Source organism: Arachis ipaensis, chromosome B04 (assembly GCF_000816755.2).
Source record: "Arachis ipaensis cultivar K30076 chromosome B04, Araip1.1, whole genome shotgun sequence".
Taxonomy (NCBI): domain Eukaryota; kingdom Viridiplantae; phylum Streptophyta; class Magnoliopsida; order Fabales; family Fabaceae; genus Arachis; species Arachis ipaensis.
The window spans coordinates 8031386-8048351 of NC_029788.2; the positions used below are offsets into that span (position 1 = coordinate 8031386).

At 36.0% G+C, this 16966-nt stretch overlaps 1 long non-coding RNA gene across 3 annotated transcripts; it reads right to left on the reverse strand.

The window, feature by feature from the left end:
• LOC110270883 lies at nucleotides 2974-7527 on the reverse strand. 3 transcript variants are annotated; one of them, XR_002360611.1, is made up of 5 exons: nucleotides 7513-7527; nucleotides 3856-3913; nucleotides 3330-3484; nucleotides 3172-3198; nucleotides 2979-3042 (listed from the first exon to the last, which is right to left on the reverse strand). It is a non-coding gene; the product is annotated as an uncharacterized LOC110270883 (long non-coding RNA). The 3 variants fall into 3 exon arrangements; XR_002360610.1 differs by lacking the exon at nucleotides 7513-7527 and having other exon boundaries at nucleotides 2974-3042; nucleotides 3172-3211; nucleotides 3856-4189; XR_002360609.1 differs by lacking the exon at nucleotides 7513-7527 and having other exon boundaries at nucleotides 3856-4189.

Here is a 16966-nt window from a genome sequence, read left to right on the forward strand (position 1 = left end):
AAAAGTTGGAAAAGTTGGCTATCTTTGTTAGAAAAAAAAAATATAAGTTTAGGGGCCATGAATTTTGGTGTTTTTTGGTCAACACTTAACCATTAAAATAAAAGTGAGTGATCTCTCACTATTAGATGTAATCTCACACCATTAAAAATATTATTGATGGTTACAAAATACTAAAATTACTGGCCCTAGCATTCCTACAAAAAAAATTTACAACCTCTTTGGTTTCTTATAGTATTTATNCTAATTTTTACTATTATATTTTTTAGATAGAGACAAAGATTAGAATAATTATGGTAATTGTGGCCATGGTTGTAGTAATTTGGCACTAAAAGTAGCAAAATAATAAAAGAACGAAAATAATAACAGAAAAAAATGACATTTTTGAAAAAAAAAATATTTGAGACTGAAATAAAATTTTTTAAATATTAGAGATGAAATTAATACTCAACACAAATATTCAAGACTAATATAATAGTTTATTATTTATATAAAACTTTTACTTTGTTATTATTAAATCTTAACAAATAAGACAATTGTTTTTTCTTATAAAAAAAAATTAGAAGTGGCTATAATACTCGACCCATGCATTAATGGTGCGATAGTACGTAGTTTCAACGAGTTTGGTGCTAATTTTGATTTTTGATGTGAACGTGTTGACAAATTAAAAGTTTAAAAACGTGTTCTTGACGCGTTAGAAATTAAAGATTATACACCATTTACTCTACTATAGTACTATGTATTCTGCTTTGTTATTGAATTGACTTGTTCAAGTCAACTTACTACATTAGAGTATTATGGAGAATACGATTGTATACACTAATATAAAGTTTAACGATGCTTTTTAGCTATGTATTTATACACTATCAAATCCTTAATAAATTATTTTTAAAAGATCAAAACTTTATTTAATCATGTATTGGAGATCTTTGGACCAATTTAGAATAGAGAAAGTATAGCACCTTAAAGCAACACAAGGTGATAAATAGAAAAAATAATTTAATTTAATTGCTTATTAATTGTGAAGAAACGGCTCTTCAATTCTATGATATTAGTCTTTGATACTATGTAAAGCACAATATAATCTAACCCAAAATATATTGAAAAGTCATATTGATAGGTTAGTTAATGAAGCCGATGATGAGACAGAATAAAATATTTATCATTATTAGCAGTAAAAAGAAAATAAAATTAGCATAGATAATTAATATTGACGTGAATCCTAAAAACTCGGCAATTATCTTTTTATCCTAATCGACCTAATATTTCGGAATTCATATCAAAACTTAACACGAAACTCAAACACAAATTACACACGTGACTAAATATTATCTTCAGTCCGTTACTAACAAACAAACGACACTTGCTATAGATATCAGAACAAACGCAAGAGAGAAATAACCCCCCACTCATCTATAAAACACAAGCCAAGTAACCCTTAAAGGATAGGTCACAGAGCTCACTCTAATTCATTATTTTAAATCTCTTATTGTTCATATACTTACTTGAGCGTTGGAGTGTTTTTTGCAGGTGCTCCCACCGCCGTGTTTCATCATACCGAGGTTATTCCCGGAGACTACCTCCCGAACGACGTATAACTCCATCAAGAGCTAAGCAGTCTCGTTGGGAGACATATACCTCGGCTAGACCCGAACGGAACAAATACTTTATTTGATGAAATTCTAAGTGGCAGAGTTTTGAAGAAATCTTGCGCAGCAAGAAAACTATGAAATTGAGTCTTGAAGCAAAACTAGAAAATAAAAACAGTAAAGGAAAGAGAAACTAAATTGTAATTCAACGAGATCAATTGCGTGAGTATAGTAGTGAATGAATAAAGCTTTGCCCTGAAAAGAGAGGAATGTGCTGTATTTATAAACTAACTAAGCACTAAAGAAGCTAAAGAGTTCTAACCAACACTACAACTATCAGTAGTTTTTTTTAGGGTAAAATATTAAATTAGTCTCTTACGTTTGGACATAATTTTGTTTTGATCCTTAAGATTTAAAGTATCCTATTTAAATTCAAAAAAAATTCATTTAGCTTCAATGTAGACCCACCGTGAGACCAAAGTTAAATAATTAGCGGAATGTCTTATATGACAGTTCAGAGTTAATGTGGTCCATTATGTTTCTTTAAACTTTACCATCTCTGGGCCCAATGAGTGTTACATTATCCATGTGTTATTTTGTATTTTGTCATTTAGTGAAAAAGTTTTTTTTTCTAAATTAGTTTTTTTTTTTAAATCAAATCACTTTTTATGATGTCAAGTATTTTCAAGATCTAGTCATAGGTGATGCAGTTGCATATTTTCAAAAAACCTCCTTTCTTGATGCAGTTACCAAACATCTTTCTTCATAACTCCTTTCACTATCTCTTTGTTTCTTTCCCACTAGCATTAGTGTTTTGTTTGATTTGAAACTTTTGTCCACACCAATGAGGAAGAAAACCGTGATTCAAAAGAGTCCAAGGACTAAATTTCTCAAACTCCCCGAAAAACCTAGAACTTCTCCTCGCTCCAAAGATCATACTTTCACACCATCACCTTCTCCTCCAACCTCTCCCCCTTGCACCGATCCAATGGCATGCACCAAAATAACTCCAAGGTATACTTTTTTATAATAAAATAATAAATAAAATATAAATAAACACATGAAAATATAATTATAGTCTAATGTAAACTTTAAAATATCATTCAAATTAAAAGAACTACATAAACCAGGATGTTATAATCTCATTCAAATACAAATTCAAAAGTCAAAAAACAAAACAACCAATCAAACATAACATAGCAACATCAAAATGATCCAAGTTTGTCATCAATAATCAAAATCCTCCATAACTTGCTGCAGATTTGTGAAGATTCACATATTCGTTTTTCTTGTTAAATTCCAGTAACATAATTAATGACTTACCTTAAGATATCGCTTCCGTGCTTCATCCACTCCATACAGTTGAGCTTCACAGAGAAAGCAGCATATGGACTCTTCGGTATCATTCGAATTTTGTGCAACATCTAGCCGAAACTGCTCAGCTCCTTCTTCAAATCTATGACAAAATGGGAATCCAATTCAGTCCCCCTTTTTACAGATTCATAAGCAATACATTATAAATATGCAATTCCATGTGAATAGTAATTAAACTCAAATAAATAACAGAAGAGTGTAGAGTGAGTACCTATCAAGGTAGTAAAGGGAGAGGCCCCTTTGCCAAAGATCTGGTAACAAACACAATGAGCACAACCAAATTTCATGTAACTTGAACTTAATTTACAATCATTCCAATCCAAAGTGTTGATATAACGCTTTTTTTTTTCAAAATGCTTATAAACATACACGCCTTTTGACGAGGGTCCAACTCAATTGCCCTGTCAAACTCCACCAGAGACCCTGAAACATCACCCTTCACAATTTCACATGCATCAAGTCATATATTCCTTCAACAAAGTGTTCAACTTCACTTACCAATATGCCAAAAGTGTTTATGAATGCTAGCATGAAAACAGAGTTATCCTAGTTTTCAATCCAAAACCATAACTTGAGGTTGATAGTAAACAAAGCAAAATCAAAGAGCTACTCAATCAAAGAGTTCACAGTCACAGTTTAGCAGTTCATCATGCAACAGTTATTCAATGATTCAATCAAACAATCATAAGTTCATAACTAAAACATATCAGTTCATAACAGTTTCATATCAGTTCATACTTCCATCAGATTTCAGTTTCACAGTTTCATCAGAGTTCACAGAGTTCACAACTTCACATATCAGTTCATAACAGTTTCAGAGACTCAGAGTTCAGTTCATCAGAATCAGTATCAGATTTCATCACAAAATCATGTTCATAACTAAATTAAAAATTACCTGGAACTCTATTGCTTTCTCTCAGAGCTCGAAGGCACCTTGAGGCTTCAGGCTTCACCTATTTAACGCTTCAACCGAACTCTATTGCTTTCTCTCAGAGCTCGACGGAGGTGACTGGTCGAAGTGGCTGAGGGCGCGACGGAGCTGAGTGCGCGATGGAGATGAGGGCGCGACGGTGCTGACTGCGCGAGGTATCTGACGGCGCGACGGACCCAACGGCGCCACGGAGCTGACGGCGCGATGGTGCTGACGGCGTGACGGTGCTGAAGGCGCGACAGAGGTAAGTGCGTTCAGGGCTTCAGGCGTTCTCTATGTGGTGGCCTGGTGGGTGTTGTTCTGCTTCTATGGGACGCTGGAGTGCTGGAGCCTGGACGAAAGTGCGAACTGCAAAGGGGAAAAGGGAATTAGGGTTCCCAAAACGCGCAAAACGGCAGCGTTTGCTGCAAGGCTAAAAGACCGGCCGGGTCCCGGTTCGGTTCGACCCACCGGTAACTGGCCGGTTCGTTGGTTCAACTCCGATTTTCAAATTCTACGGTTTTCCTTGTTATTCGAACCGCTTCAGCTTTTGGTTCACGGTTCGACCGGCCGGTTCGAACCGGTTTTCAGAACATTGCTCAAAACCAAGCACTTCGAAAGGAAAGTGACCAGCAGCTGAGGAGCCAGCGCCTGAACCATCGCGACCTAAGCCTAGGTCTGCACCTCAGCGTTCTCAAAGAGGTAACCCTTATCACCCTCTCAAATCGGTTAAAGAGCCTTCCATTAACCCTTTTAAACACAAAGCACTATTCATGACCTTTCACTCTAACTACAACCCTCACCGTTTTCGATCTGCCATGAATAATGATTTCTATGAAGGTGTTGTTGTTTATCGTACCATCTGTCCTACTTTTCTTGCTGATTTACCAACCATAAAAAAGAAAGGTTTTATTCTTGCTGATAATCTTCAATTTCTAGACTGAAACTATATTTTCAAAATAAAAAAATTTGTCTACCCATATTTACCATGAGCTCAACATTCACTCATATGTGAAAGGTCATGACCTTGTTTTGAATGAAAAAACCATAAGTGACGCTCTAAAATATACTGATGTCGGTGCATGTGCTTATACCTCTGGTAAATGGAATGAAGGGTTAGGTGTTTTCTATAGAGATGCTCTGGTTGTTGTGTGTGAAAACATCTCTCTGATTGATGGCCTCACACCAACTCACAAAGCCCTGAGTTATCTTCGGACTCAGCCATATCGTATAGTGAACCATATTATTCTTTAGGGCTGCACATGGATCGGATAATGTCCACATATCCACGGTAATTATCCGTATTCGATCCGAATTTTACAGATATTATCCGATTTGCAGAGTTATCGGATCAGATCAAATTTAATCCGCACTATGGTAGGATCGGATTGCGGATTTGGCAGTGATATCTGCAGATCTGATCCGCAAATTTGCATATCCGCACATCTCATATAAATAGCATAATTTAAGAAAATAAACCCTACTGTGATTTGAATTTTAGTATGTTATTTTATGAATTTTATGATATCTTGTTTTTAATTTTTTATGTTGTACTTCAACTTAGAATAATTAAACTTAAATCTTATGTTATTATTTTGTTTTTGTTATTCAAGAGAACTTTTATTGATAATATTTTAGAAATAAATAGGCTTAAACACGTGAAAAATGAATTTTCTGGATTTTTTAAAAAAATAGCCAAATAAAATCTTAAAATAGTTTTTTTGAATTATGCGGATATACCCGATATCCGATCCGAATCGGATCGGATCGGATCCAGCCTGAAAAAATGCGGATATCGTATCCGATCCGATCCGATCAGTACAGTGCGGATCGGACAGAATTTTAGGCTATATCCGATCCGATCCGATCCGTGTGCAGCCCTATTATTCTTCCTCAGAGTGGTTCTTATCAGAGAGTATCTTTCTGTGACACTATGGTTTTATATGCTATTCTCACAAAATATGAAATTTCTTTTGCATACTTAATGGTAAGGTATACGTTTGATTGCATTAGAAGTGAGAAAGATAAAGCTCTTCCTTATGACATGTTCTTAACCTGCATTTTTTAATATTTTGGTGTTAACTTGTCAAATGATATATATGAAAATAGACAGTCATATCTAAAAGGAGGTGGTTTAGTGAAACAGCAGAAAAAAGGATCAACTCGAATTGAAAAGGTGGTCCTTGATGATGATGATGATGACTATGAGCCAGAGGAATATACTCCTCCATCTGCCTCTGGGACTTTAGCCTCCACTGAACATAAATCACTTCTATATGGAGTGGTGAAGGATGTGATATAGGAATTTTTCTCTCAATCCAACCATCTGATTACCTTAAGCAGAGAGCAGAGAAAACTGCCTGCCAAGCATGAAAACTACCTTAGAAAGTCTAGAGACAGGGTGGCCGTTCTCATGAAATTCATTGAAAACATACTTAAGGATGATAATGTGGCCTCCGACCCTGAAGAACCTGCTGATTCTGAGGGAGATGGTTCAGATGTCTGAGGATGTCTCTTTTATTGCTCTTTTTTGTTCTTTTGTTTTATAATTGTCTCATGAAACAATTGTAGTTTGTTTTGAATTGTCTTGTCTTGGATGACTGTAAACAGATTACTTACTGCTTTATTTTTCTCTTGGTTTATCTAGTTATCTGGACTTTGCCTTAACAGATTATTGCAGGTGTAAATATGCTCTTTTTTTCCTCCCTTGATGACAAAAGGGGAGTAGTAGTATAGTAGTAGTAGTAGTATAATAGTAGTGTTTTTTTTTTATATTTTCAGTACTGTCTATGTGATGATGATATGTGCTCTGGTTTATGTGATGAAGACATGCTCTATTTTACAAATCTTTATAGAAATCTGGTTCTGGGAAAAGTTGTGTTCCATTTGTGAATATGTGAACAGGAAATAAATAAAGAGTACAAATCCAGAGAGAGTAATCTTTGAAAAGGAAAAAGGGAGCAAGCCAAAAGCAAATGATATCATTCAAAGGGAAGTGCATTATGTTTATCTAATTCAATTTTTTTAACTTTATTCTTTAAAACTATGTTTGTCATCAAGGGAGAGATTGTAGAGTTAAGAATATGACTAACTTAAATGCTGATGACAAACATTGATGTATTGGGTTAAACACCCAATCAGTTTTGATTGCCTTTGTTAGTGTTGCAGGCCAAAATTAAAGTAGCAGCAGTTCAAAGAGATAGATCAAAGAAACAAAGATTTTTGATGGGCTTTCTGACTCTCAAAGCCCAAAGAAAGGAAGCAAAGGAATCAATTGGGTTGAATGGAAAGTCAAGCCAATCCAAGCCCAAGTTGATCCATTCAAGTTGAAGCCAAGCAAAGCAAATGTTCACAAGGTTCTCTTCGGTCAGACTCATGAAGAAAGAGAGAAAGCTTCCTCTTCATTCATTCACTAGAGAAGAAAGAAAGAGAAAGGTACATCACAAAAGCAAATGTCTAATCACCTAAATCAAAGCAAGCCAAGCTAAGTCAGAGGATAAAGGTGATTTATTTCCATTTACATTCAATTTATTTTCTTCATTCCTTCTTCAAAGTTCTGCAATACCAATTTGGGATATATGGAAAAAGTGATTTCTGATAATCACTACTGTAAATCAAAGGCTCAAATTATTTCTTGGGAACAAAGCACAAATTCAAGGGTTTGGATTTGGGTTTACCATTGAAAAGTTTCTTTTCGCTGTTCTGAAGTCTTCGATCAAGCAAAAAGAACCAACTTTGAAATCCCTAATTTGGGGTTTAATTGAAGTAAGTGAGATGACAAGTTAAGGAAGCTCAGAATTCAAAGAGTTGACACAAGAGAAATCTAAATTGTGACTCTGCAAGATGTACAAAATGAAAAATGTTTTTTTGATTTGTGTAAGGAGAGAGAACCTGAATAGAGAGTTGTGTGTGAAATCTCACTACTGAGTTTGAAGTCTTGGAAGTATTGCACCTACACAAAAGGAAGCACTCCTCCAAGATGAAGAATGAAGTCTTGAGTTATGTTGTTGGGTTCAGTTCATAGTGTTTAAGCTGTTATGCATCAATCTCCTTCATGTTTTACAGTTTGTTTTTCATTTTTAATGTATATCTTTCTGTAATATCTTTGAGAGGTAAAAGGCAGAATGAGAGGCATTGAGAAAAAACCTAAGAGTAAAAAAAAAAGGCTAAGTGAAACACTTGAGAAAAAATCCAAGAGTGGATTCTAATTTCCTTTGATTGTAATTTTCTGTCTTGTGTCTTGTACCAGTGAGGTGCCCCTTACTAAGTTGGGTAAGCACTTAGTGTAAAGAGTTAGGTATTAGCATAACCAAGTAAGAAACTTGTGTGTCCAGATAGGATTGTGTGAATCCTAGAAAATTGGTGTATGTAATACTTTGACTATAGTAAAAATTCCACCACTGTTGTGGTGGAGAGTGGATGTAGGTTGCATAGCACATGGCAACTGAACCAGGATACATGACTGTGTCAACTTCTTCCTTTCTCTCGCTGTTCTGTTTTCTGATATTTATGAGACAAAACGAAATTGTCTCTTAAATTTTTCGCTGCACAGGTCAAACAGAAATCAAGATTGAAGTTGGGTTTAAATACTTAATCTATTAAAGCAAAAGAAGGCCATAGATTCAACCCCCTTCTCTAAGTCTTCTGTAATCTTCAAAGTATCTCAATACTCTTTTTTCAGCTTTTCAACTAGCAAGCAAAGGCTTGTGCATAAATTGGTTGAGCTTGCAAATGGAGCAAAAATGAAAAATACATCAGAACTTGTAATAGACAAATATTGGAGACTACCAACTATTAATCTGTAAAGTTTTTGGATCTTGAAAATCTTCAAAACCTATAAACATCAATTGTAGAGAATATATCATAGGCTTTTTCATTTAAATAAAATAAACATAATCCAAAATTACTTGATTCCCCTCAAATAATTTTCAAAACATAAATACCTCTTTTAATAATATACAAAGAGGAGTGCTAGGGGCCAGCAACTTTTGTGTTTTGTAACCATCAATTGGCCATCAATAGTGTTTTCAATGGTGTGAGATTAAATCCAATGGTGTGGGATCATTCAATTTTCTTTTGATGGTTAAATGTTGGCTAACTTTTTAAAAAATTGTTGATCCCCTAGACTTTTCCATATATAGTCCTAGGGTTTTGAGGGTTATATAATATAGTAACCATGATACCCTAGGACGATTTATGCATGAATGCTTTAGAAGCGTAACTCATAAATCGTGTCAGGGTTCACAACTTTATAAGTTGCCTATAAATCGTCCTATTACGCGATTCGAGGCTAAACCACACAGGGCTGACATGATTTACGTGCAAATCCCTGGTGATTTATGTTCAACTTTGGGGACTCTCAACACCCTGTCACGATTTACCCTCAACAAGTTAGAAAACTCCATAGACATATTCTTCCCTAACTTATCAATTACACTTTTAGATGTAATTTGAAGTATTATATACATCTATATCTTTTATTGAGATAGGCCATTTTAATCTCTTTAAATTTTAGCTTAAAAAAATATACCTTTTTATAATTTTAATTATTGATTCCATTAGAAAGACCAAATTAAATTAAAAAAAAAAGAGTATTGACAAATTATAATAAGAAGAATACTAAATTTTAATACATAAATTTAAGTTTTTTCTTAAATGAGTCAAAAGACTATTAAAAAAATATAATTTTGTGTAATATAAATTCATGTTGTTTTGAATAACATAAATTTAAGTTTTTATGAAATTTATAGTATTCGTTGCTCATATATTTTTTTAATATTTTTTATTGATGCATATTTTTTATTGAATTTTTGTTTGTCATTTTTTTTATTTGGCTTTGTATAATTTTTAATTTTTTTTTGTAATTTTAATTATTAATTTTATTAAAAAGATCAAATTAAATAAAGAAAAAGAGTATCAACTTGTATTGTATCAATTTGTTTTTAAAGTAGAATGTGGATGTATATAGTCTTTATTGATATTTATTTTGTATTTTGTATTGTATCAATTTATTTTTAAAATAGGATGTGGATGTATATAATCTTTATTGATATTTATTTTTAGATTAGATTAAATAAATACACTTTTAAAAATAATTGATACATTCACATCTATTTTTAAATAAATAATTGATAAGTTAGGAAAGAACACGTTTATGTGGTTCCTTAACTCTCCTCATGATTAGTTAGTTGAGGGTAAATCGTGACAGCATGTTGAAAGTCTCCAAAATTGAACATAAATCGTAATAGAGTGCTGAGAGATAGCCTTTGTACGTAAATCGTGCCAATCTTGTGTGATTTAGTCTCGAATCACGTAACTCCTCTCACCCTAGAACGATTTATAGACAACTTATAAAGTTGTGAACTCTGGCATGATTTATGAGTTATTCCCGTAAAGCATTCATACATAAATCATCCTAAGGTGTCATGGTTAACATATTGTATAACCCTCAAGTCCCTAAGACGATTTATATATTATTAAGAAGAGGGCATTTACATTTTAAAATTTGCTTTAGGGAATCAAATAATTTTGAGTTGTGTTTATTTTATTTAAGTAAAAAATCTTATATCATAGGAGTTGGCATTGTAGCAGCTTTGCCCATATTTACTATAAATAATAAATCAATAAAATACTTTGTTTGAGATAAATATAAGTGTATAATTGTCCAACACTAATTCTTTGAACTTCTATGCTTAAAAAGTAACTTAGTTCTCCAAGATCTTTTAGAGTAAAGATTGAATTTAGTTGTTTAATCATAGTATCAATTTCAAAGGTATCATTTCCGATAATAATGATATCATCAACATAGCATATAGGATCTAGATAACCTAAGTAGGAGATTGTTTAATGAACAATGATGTATTAGACTAAGCATGTGTAAAATCAAACTGAGATAAGATACTATATAACTTAAGAAACCACTCTCTTAGAACTTGTTTCAGACCATAAAAAGACCTATTTAGTTTCCAACATTCAATTTGAGCATTAATTTCAAAACCTTTAATTTGGACTATTTCATATAAATAATTTGTAATATCACTTTATGTATACAATTATCTAATTGTTTACTTTAGGAGTGATGAGTGACCTTGCGAGCTATGCAAGGGTTTCAACACAAGTTCATGACCTAAAACAACGTAGTACAAAGAAAGTCAAAGATCGAGAGGAGATTAATCTGAATAGAAAAGAAGATAGTATAGAGATGGTTGCGGATAATTTAGCTGGATCTACTATTCCGCAGAAAATATCGTATAAAGAAACATTACTTTCCTCTCCTGGGGATGCATGGGAGGGGAATATCGTGGAAGTGGCGGAGGAGGAACCTAACCCTGAGGATCGATGGTACATAGATATGGAGGCACAGGAAAAAGAAAATAAAGCCTTTGATCCTTGTCCGACCATTCCGGTATCAAAAGATGAGTTCGATGAATGGTGCAAGTCATGGCATGCTGCTTTAATTGTCAAAGTTTTGGACAAAAGAGTCGGCCTGGGATTCTTGGAACAACGTCTAAATAGGGATTGGGCTAAGAAAGGTAAGATCAATGTTATTGATATAGATCGTGACTATTTTCTGGTTCATTTTTCATATGAGAAGGACTACTCACACGCTCTCTTGGATGGACCATGGATGATCGCAGGGCATTATCTCATTGTTCAGAGGTAGAGACCATTTTTCTGACATTGGAGAGTGCGGTTAAGAATATTGCGGCATGGGTCTGTATTTCGAATCTTCCTATAGAGCTGTATAATCATCGGTTTCTATGGCGAGTTGGATCAGCTATTGGAACCATGCTAAAAATTGATCGAGCTACCTCCATTCACTCGAGAGGAAAGTTTGCCAGAATTTGTGTTGAGATTGACTTGACAAAAAAATTAGTTCCGAGAATCTCAGTTTTGGGAAGCACTCTTAATATTGAGTATGAAGGACTTCATCTCATTTGCTTTCAGTGTGAAAAATATGGACATCGTAGTGATTAGTGTAGCGAAGTCGCTGTACATGTGGAAGGCTCACCGAAGGCTGGGAATGTCGAAACGCCGGTCGAGGAGAAGGAGGGTCAGCCGGAGGGCTCAATCACGGGAGATCTTACTATCCAGAGCAAGTGCGCGAATCAAGGGGTTAATTGCGTTGATCAGGTTCCTCCTGATTTTGGTCCCTGGATGATGGTCAGACTATCACTAAGGAAAAAAAAAACAAGAAAGATATAATCCTGGTAATAAAAGCACATTTAATACTAATGGGCCCCATAATAATGAAAAGGAAAATAGGGGGATATGAATCAAGGTTCTGAGGATGAGTCTCGCTTCAATGTCTTGATCGATGGGGTGCGGATACTGCGCAGGATATTTCTCAACACAATGAACTTCCTCCAAAGGCTACCATGCAATCTAGGCCTCCAACAAGTCAAGCCCAAACTATTGTTACTAAACCAATTATGGCCAAAGAAAGGTTTCTCAAAAAAGGAGCAAGCAAAAACCCCCCCAAGCCATTAAAAAAGGCCCAACCACAAGAATAGGCCCAATCCTCCCAAAAAAGGCTTCAAACATAAACAAAAAATTATTGAAAAGGCTCTTTTGGCTCTTGATTCTTCCGCAGCGGTAGTGCCACAAAGCAAGCCTTCCACTTCAAAGGATCCATATAAGGAGGACATGGAGCAAGTCATTATGGCAAACATGAGGGGTATGGTGAAGCAACAGTGGGAAGATTTCAATGCTATGAGAAATGGAAATACTAGCCATGGGAGCAATGAAGCTACAAGATCTTCGGGGATTCGTCACTGTGCTCATCATCCGGACCCAGAAGATAGAGGGAAATCAGTGATTGTGGGACCCGCACCGGAAAAACCACCTGATGCAACTCTATCGTGTGTGACTAGAACAACTGGTAGTCAAAAGAACTCCGTGAATCGGGTTAGCAAAATGGATGGAGCTGATGCCTCAGACCGTGTTTAATTTCTAGCTCTTTGGTTCTTGGTAACCTCCATTTTTTGTTAGTTTCTCATGAATATTCTTACCTGGAACTATTGGGGTGCGGGCGAAAAGACGTTTCCTAACCTTATTAGAGACCTTAAGAGAGATTATGATTTGAATTTTGTCATTCTGTTGGAAACCCATATTAGTGGGGATCGGAGAAGGACCGTCAGAAATAGAATAGGGTTTAATGGCATGTTTGTTGAAGATGCAAGGGGCCAATCTGGGGGTATTTGGTGCTTGTAGAATTCGGATATTTGGGAAGTAGAAATCTTTCGGCACAACTTTCAATTTGTTCACATGAGAATCCAAGTCAGGAACTCACCTCCATGGATGTTGACGGCTATTTATGGTAGTCCTTAGAGATCCTTAAGAAAATAGCTCTAGAAGGATCTCAAAATTCTTAGTGAATCTATGAATCTCCCCTGGTGCATTATTGGGAATTTTAATGCGTATCTGCATGACTTTGAGAGGAAGGGGGTCTCTATTTCTCAGAATAACAGTGCTTGTAGAGACTTTCAAAACTGTGTTTCTAACTGCGGTCTTCTGGATTTGGGCTACTCGGGCTGGCCCTACACTTGGAAGCATGGGAGTTTGTCTGAACGCCTTGATAAAGGTCTCAGAAATATTGAGTGGCAGATTTGCTTCCCTGATGCTGTTATCAAACATCTCCCTATGTTAAAATTTGACCATTCTCCTCTTCTTCTGCAATTTTCTCATTCTGCCCCTCCCAACAAAAGAAGAAGGTCGTTTCATTTTTTTGCTGGCTGGCTATCTCACCCTGATTTTAAGAATTTAGTTCAAAGAAGCTGGAAGTTTGAGGACTCTTGGAATAACTGTATAAATGATTTCAAAATTCTCTCAGAATCTGGAATTCCAATGTGTTTGGTAACATTAATAAAAATAAGTTCAGGATTTTGAGAAGGCTATAGGGCATCACAAATAATCTTAGTAATGGATACAATCGGTTCTTAAAAGATCCGCAAGGAAGACTTTGGGCAGAGTATGAAGAGATTTTGGCATAGAAAGAGCTACTCTGGTTTCAAAAATCTCGGTGTAATTGGATACAATTTGGTGACCGCAACATTAAATACTTCCATGGCACTACTATGGCTAGAAGAAGAAGAAATGAAATTGAGGCGTTGCAAGATGATAATGGAAATTGGATTACAGAGAGTGCTGAACTTGAGATGATGGTAACTCATTCTATGCTAAGTTATACTTGGATGACACTCCTAACTCTCCTTTTGTCATGAACCAAAGATTTCCTGGCCTAAGTAATGATGATATAAATCTGATTGGTGGTCAAGTCTCTGAGTGGGAAATATAGGATGCTATTTTTACTATGGGAAGCTTCAAAGCACCAGGTAAGATGGAATTCATGCTATTTTTTACCAACATAATTAGGATAAGATTGGTGCTGAGTTGTGTAGGCTCGTGCAGAATATCTTTAGTAATCCTTATAAGGTGAAAGAGATAAATGAAACTCTCATTGTTTTGATTCCTAAAGTGGAGCCCTCTACTACTTTAAAACAAATGCGACCGATTAGTTTGTGCAACGTTTCATATAAAGTTATCACAAAGATTCTTGCCAAGCGGTTGAGATATATTATGGAGAAGCTTGTCAAGCTGACGCAATGCAGTTTTGTACCTGGCAGGCACAGCTCTGATACATCACTCAGGAGGTCATTCACTCCATGCGAAGCAAAAAGGGTGTTAAAGGCTGGATGGCCATTAAGATTGATTTGGAAAAAGCTTATGACAGATTGAAATGGAATTTTATTAATAATACTCTTGATGATATTGGGATCCCATCTCACATCTCTAATCTCATATGTACGTGTATCTCTTCAGCCAGAATGAGAATGCTTTGGAATGGAGAGGCTTTAGATGAATTTACTCCTTCTAGAGAAATTCGTCAAGGTGATCCTATTTCACCTTATATTTTTGTTCTGTGCATGGAACGTCTCTCTTAGCTCATATCAGAAGCGGTCAACCTGGGTTACTGGAAACCCATCAGACTTAATAGGGGTGGTCCTGAGCTCTCTCACCTCTGTTTCGCCGATGACTTTATTCTCTTTGCTGAAGCCAGTTTGGAGTAGGCCTGGATAATTGATAGAGTTCTTGGTGCCTTTTGTGAAAGTTCCGGTCAGAAAGTTAGTAATGAAATGACTAGAATCTTCTTCTCCAATAACGTGGGGCATCATATAAGAAATGAGATTAGTGAAGCGTTACATTTTCAGAGGACAAATGATCTCGAAAAGTACCTTGGAGTTCTCCTTCTCCACTCTAGGGTAATGCGGAGCACTTACAACGGAATCATAAGCAAATTAAATACAAGACTCAGCAATTGGAAAGCTACATCATTATTTTTGGTGGAGAAAAATACCTTGGTAAAATCTGTCCTCTCTGCTTTATCTAGTTATACTATGCAAACTGCTTATTTACCTGTTTCTACTTGTAATATGATTGATTTTTTTAAATGCAAAAATTTTCTCTGAGGTGACACTAATCAGACAAAGAAAGTCCACTTTCTGAGCTGGCATAATGTCTGTAAACCCAAAAATGCAGGTGGTCTTGGTATCCGACATGCCAAAGACCTTAACCATGCATTTATGATGAAGATTGGATAGGGGCTGGTCGACAAAAGAGATTATCTTTGGGCCAGAGTTCTAAGGTCTAAATACCGGTGTGGGACTGATATTTTTCTTAATGTTAGAAGGATAAATAATGCTTCTAATTTGTGGAAAGGAGTCTGCCGTGCTTGGAAAGATGTTGAGAGCAATGCCATATGGAGGATAGGTGATGGATCTAAAATTAAATTTTGGAGTCATCAATGGATTCCAAAATTTGGAACTCTAGACCAACATGCTACCTAGGTAAAATATAGCAATTATTCACCTAATTCTCTAAATGATTTCCTCTCTGTTTCAGGGTATTGGGATGATAGGAAGCTTAGAGAATGGCTCCCGGATGAGGTTGTCCAACGAGTCTTAGTAATGGCTCCACCATCACCTTGGAAGAATGAGGATCAGATTGCTTGGGCTTTATCATCGGATGGGGCGTTCAACCTGAAGTCTGCTTACCAATCCCTTCACACCAACCAGAACCACTCGGACCAAATCTTCAAGCTTGCGTGGGACTGAAAGGGCCCAGAAAGAATTTGCACCTTTCTTTGGCTTTGTGCAAATGCTCAAAGGTTCAGGAGGCATATGACTTTGAACCCCAGCTGTCCTCGATGTTAGTCGGGTGAGGAATTCACTATCCATGTTCTTCGTGACTGTCCTTTTGCAACTCAAGTTTGGAAGCTTCTAATTCCCGCGAGAGAGGTTGGGGATTTTTTTACCGGAAGTATGAGAGAATGGCTCTCCTCAAATCTCAATAGGAAAACGGAGTGGACTTACTACTTTGGAGTGGGTGCCTCCTCTCTTTGGTGGTTGCGAAATAAAATTGGTCTTTGAAGGCAAGGCCACTGACCCAAGGGTTGCTGTGAGCCACATTAGAGCACGTACAAGGGATATTATTAAAGCCATGAAGAAGACTAACCTTCTAAAGAGGAATCATAATAGTTTGGGAAATCTCATTCGCTGGCACCAACCACAGGAGCACTATGTCAAGATTAATGTTGATGGGTCCTACTTCTCCCAATGTGATAGTGCCTCCTACGGGGGGATCTTCAGAGACCACATGGAAAGGTTTATGAAAGTCTTTTCCTGTAATTTGGGTAATTGTACCATTATGCATGCTGAACTTTGGGGAATTATTAAAGGTCACCAAATAGCAGTTGCTAATGATTTTCAGAATATTATTGTCGAGTCTGACTCTCCAATGGCTCTTTAGGTTATTAAAACAGGATGCCCAAACTCCCACCCTTGTGCAGCTCTTGTGCAAGATATCCTGATCCTAAGCAGGCGTGTGCAAAATATTGATTGAAATCACACCTTAAGAGAGGCCAATGCAGTTGCAGATATAATGGCCAAGAAGGGGCATGATCTCCCCATAGATCTCCACATTTTTTATACACCTACACCTGATATTATTTCAGTTTTAGTTTTTGACATGTATGGTTCTTTTAGGCTTAGAGACTTGTAGTTTTTGCTTGCTGTTTTGGGTTCCTGACCCCGCTATT